Source organism: Orbicella franksi, chromosome 15 (assembly GCF_964199315.1).
Source record: "Orbicella franksi chromosome 15, jaOrbFran1.1, whole genome shotgun sequence".
NCBI classification, from domain to species: domain Eukaryota; kingdom Metazoa; phylum Cnidaria; class Anthozoa; order Scleractinia; family Merulinidae; genus Orbicella; species Orbicella franksi.
In genome coordinates, this window is record NC_138159.1 from 7,185,654 (window position 1) to 7,190,651 (window position 4,998).

A 4,998-nucleotide genomic window follows, 5' to 3' on the forward strand; every position below is an offset into this window, starting at 1 on the left:
GGAGTGGGGCAGGGATGCGGGGTGGGCGAGTTTGTTTCGGTTAAAAAGTAACTGAGCAAGATGAAGTTACAAAACTTGTGAACATCATGCATGTAAGGAAATCAATATAAGGGTTCACATCTGTAGTTCCTTGTCGTGTCAGATAACAGCACGTTAGAAATAACAAACAAAACAGAAAAGAGAAAGAATCCAAGAGCGAGCAGGAGGAATAAACTGGACTTCAAAATTTCGTACCCAGGTCTTACTCTGTTTAACGCTTGGCCATAGGAGATCTGGGTTTGCTCACGATTCCTATTCAAAATTGTTAGAATAGAATATAAAACAATCCTTACTCACTGTTTGGTTACGCTGTCTGAAGTACTTATCAACAATTCTCAAGCCGCGGCAACTTGCCGTTAGTTAAGGATGTACTCTCTGTCCTCCTTGATTGGTTGCACAGTTTAAGGATCTCTCTGGCGTTCTTAAGGCATTCATCTCCTTTACTGGACTGTTTAAGAGCGTGATAAACGTTTGCCAAGTTGTTGTAGCTTCTTGCTACAGCAACGTGTACCTCGCCGAAAATCTTTTTTCTGATGAAGAGTGCCTTTTCGTGATATTCTATGGCTTTATTGTACTGTCCGAGAGCCTGATAAAGATTTCCCAAGTTGTTATAACTTGTTCCGATGTCATCATGCTCCTCCCCGAAAGTATTTTTCTTGATGATGAGTGCCTTCTCGTGGTTTTCTTTTGCTTCATTGTACTGTCCAAGAGCTTGATAAACATTTCCCAAGTTGTTAAAGCTTCCTGCAACATTAGCATGTTCCTCGCCGAAAATGTTTTTCCTGATGATCAGTGCCTTCTCGTGATATTCTTTGGCTTCAGTGTAATGTCCAAGAGCTTGATAAACCTTTCCTAAGTTGTCATACATTGTTGCGACATTAGCATGTTCCTCGCCGAAAATCTTTTTCGTGATGATCAGTGCTCTCTCGTGGTATTCTCTGGCTTCATTGTAATGTCCAAGAGCTTGATAAACACCTCCCAAGTTGTTAAAACTTGTTGCGACATTAGCATGTTCCTCCCCGAAAATCTTTTCCCTGATGATCAGTGCCTTCTCGAGGTATTCTTTTGCTTCATTGTACTGTCCAAGATCTTGATAAACATTTCCCAAGTTGTTATAGCTTGCTGCGACATTAGCATGTTCCTCGCCGAAAATGTTTTTCCTGATGATCAGTGCCTTCTCGTAATATTCTTTGGCTTCATTGTACTGTCCAAGAGCCTGATAAACATTTCCCAAGTTGTTATAACTTGTTCCAACATCATCATGTTCCTCACCTAAAATCCTTTTCCTGGTGATCAGTGCCTTCTCGTGATATTCTTTTGCTTCATTATACCGCCCAAGATCTTGATAAACATTTCCCAAGTTGTTATAGCTTGCTGCGATATTAGCATGTTCCTCGCCAAAAATCTTTTTCGTGATGATCAGTGCGTTCTCGTGATATTCTTTGGCTTCATTGTATTGTCCAAGAGCCTGATAAAGATTTCCCAAGTTGTTATAACTTGTTCTGACATCATCATGCTCCTCCCCAAAAATCTTTTTGTTGATGATTAGTGCCTTCTCGTAGTATTCTTTTGCTTCACTGTACAGTCCAAGAGCTTGATAAACATTTCCCAAGTTGTTATAACTTCCTGCGACACTAGCATGTTCCTCGCCGAAAATCTTTTTCCTGATGATCAGTGCGTTCTCGTGATATTGTTTGGCTTGATTGTACCGTCCAAGAGCTTGATAAACATTTCCCAAGTTGTTATACATTGTTGCGACACTAGCATGTTCCTCGCCGGAAATCGTTTTCCTGATGATCAGTGCCATTTCAAGGTATTCTTTTGCTTCACTGTACTGTCCAAGAGCTTGATAAACATTTCCCAAGTTGTTATAACTTGCTGCGACATTAGCATGTTCCTCGCCGAAAATCTTTCCCCTGATGATCAATGCCTTCTCGTGATATTCTTTGGCTTCATTATACTGTCCAAGAACTTGATAAACACTTCCCAAATTGTTATAACTTGTTGCGACATTAGCATGTTCCTCGCCGAAAATCTTTTTCGTAATTATCAGTGCCTTCTCGAGGTATTCTTTGGCTTCATTGTACTGTCCAAGAGCCTGATAAAGATTTCCCAAGTTGTTATAACTTGTTCCGACATCATCATGCTCCTCGCCGAGAATCTTTTTCCTGATGATCAGTGCCTTCTCGAGGTATTCTTTTGCTTTATTGTACTGTCCAAGGGCTTGATAAACATTTCCCAAGTTGTTATAGCTTGCTGCGACATTAGCATGTTCCTCGCCGAAAATCTCTTTCGTGATGATCAAAGCCTTCTTGTGGTATTCTTTGGCTTCATTAAAGTGTCCAAGATGCTGATAAACACTGCCCAAGTTGTTATAACTTGCGGCTACCTTCCAATGATGCTTACCGTAAATTGCAGTATAAATCTTGGTAGCCTCCTCATGGCACGATATTGATGATTTATACTGGCATTTCATTGACAATGTTAACCCATGCACACGAAAAACATTTGCTTTAATTATGTCGCCCTTTCTCGTGCCACTTATATATTGAACAAAATCATAGGCTGACGTTGAAAATAGAATTGCACTGGATAAATTACTAAGGTTATAAAAGACAGTAGCAGTTGAACAAAGCCACGAAACGACATTGTCAGGTGAAATGAAGGGTGCTAACTCCTTCACCCAAACAACTTTAGCAGGAAAAGTGCTTGTAAGAATTTCATACAACGCTTTGCAATGAGTTGTAATCCGACGTAGCATTACGCAAACATCCCCACTTTCATGTAAACGATCCTGCTCCGACTCAATGAGGTAGTGAAAAACCTGAACTGCTACAGATAAACACTCATGTTTCTCTGTGACCTCCATCAGTGACATTTTCCTGAGTACTTGATGAACAACGGTATGCACTCTTAAATAGCTGGGTGCCTCATCCTCACTGTATAAACGCATAATTAAGGAAGAGTTTAAAATCTTTGCTTTAATTAACTCTTCAGTCTGTCGCGAGGTGCGATTATTGACAAAGTTGACAGCTGCTTGAATTGGGACAGGTTCCGAATCACAAAGCGAGAGAAAGAGAAATGTCTGGCGAAGAACCTCATCGCATTTCAAAGTTGTATCTATTGCCAATTGAATTACTTCAGTCATTTTTTTCGGATACGCAGGATTCACTTGAGTAAGACGTTCTTCTGTTACTTCACGTTCGACATCCGCAAGTGTTTTCAAGAAGTTTGACCAGTCATAGGTTGAAGAACGACTCACAAATTGCACGTAAGATGCAGCAGCTGCTAAGGAAAGCGGCTGATAGTCTAGTTCCTCAGCAACCGTGTGAGCTTTCTTACTGTTGGACATTTCCGATACTTGTTTTAATAGCTCGACTGCGTCCTCGGGCTGCATTCCTGCACTGAGTGACTCATGGTAAGTATGAGAAGCATTTGCAGGAATTGCACTGCTATCTTGAGTTGTAATCAGCACCCGACCGTGACCCCACTCTTCACTGGCGGTTTGAGGTAGGTACTCATAAACCAAGGACAGGTTAACAATGTTGTCTGCTATTATTAACCATTTTGAGAACTGTTTAAACTGCGGGAAAATTAAACACTGGAGTTGCTGAAGTCTTTCCTTGGGGTTGGCTTCCTCCGCAGTAGCCAGTTTGGCGAGGGCGTATTCAGTAATTCCCAACTGTTTAGCCTGACTGAGGTACGAGTCAGCTAGCGTTTCAAGGGTTTCAGCATTCAGGGTTGCCACGAACGTTAAGCTTTCACTCTCACCTGATCCTTTTGTAAAGAACTCTTCTCCAATTTGACGCGCAAGTTGAGTTTTGCCACATCCGGGGTTTCCTGATAAGTAAATGGTACTGACTGCTCCGTTACTTCCATCGTCAAGCTCTTGCATTTTTGCCATTATCCTTGTGACGTCATTTGAACGTCTGATGATTTGGTGAGATGGCTTAAACGTGAGAGCACAAAAAGACTCAACTTTGGAATTAATTTCTTGCGTAAGACATTCAACCTGCTCTTCCTTTTCCTGTATCGTGTCTTGTGCCACTTGCAAATCACATTTGACTTCTTTTAATTCCGATTGAAGATTAGCAACCTGTGCCATCAAGTTGTTTACTTCTGCCGTGGGAAAGCTCGTCTGGTTTTTAACCGCCTCTATATCGCTGATCGGAAGACTCAAAGAGTTGAACGCCAGCAACACTCTTCCGACATAACCCTTGAATTCAGCACCAGTAAGTTTCGCCTCGCTGATATGAGCAATGTCATTTCGGACTAGGCGAAGATCGTCGACTTCTTTCTTGATGGCTGCACTCAGCGTTGTGCCAATGCTGTCTGAGAACAGGATCACGAAAAACAAACAGCTACAGTCCCACTCTGCCGTGTTACCGTTTTGTATAGTCCCCAAATATCGTGCATTCTTGGAGCGGCTTTTTCTAGACTCCTTATTACAAAAGTCTAAACCACTTTTTGGCGTGTCTTTCCATTCTCCAGGTGTTGGTTTGTACAGGAAATCCCATTCTTGCTTGAAGACTTGTCGTAGTCCCTCGGGAACCAAGTTAAAGGCAATGTAACAAATTCGAAAATAGTTCAATTGTTCTGAAGTATACTCCATTGTGGAATGATCTGTTGTAAAGATATACCATCTAATTCTGGTTACGAGGATTCGTGTAGAGCAGAAAATGTCCCGTTTATTCTAGAGATGCGTTCTCTGGCTGTCTGGACGAACTTGAGCAAGTTTTCTCAGAGCTGTTGGTTTTGCTTATCAGTGTAAAGACGACAGAAGACGAGTAATTCGTCAAGGCGGACTTTATCTTTTTTGGTACATCTTGAGGGTCATTCCACTGAAATAGAACCTGCACTGAGATTTTTTCAAACTTAACTAATAAGTAATTTTGATATTAACTCCTGTGTAGTCACGTGACCTTTACTGGGGGCATCAGAATAAGAATCATTAGATGA

At 41.4% G+C, this 4,998-nt stretch overlaps 1 pseudogene; it reads right to left on the minus strand.

Moving 5' to 3' along the window:
* Window positions 1–364: 364 nt before the first annotated feature.
* Window positions 365–4,625, minus strand: LOC145469183 (uncharacterized; annotated as a pseudogene).
* Window positions 4,626–4,998: the final 373 nt, after the last annotated feature.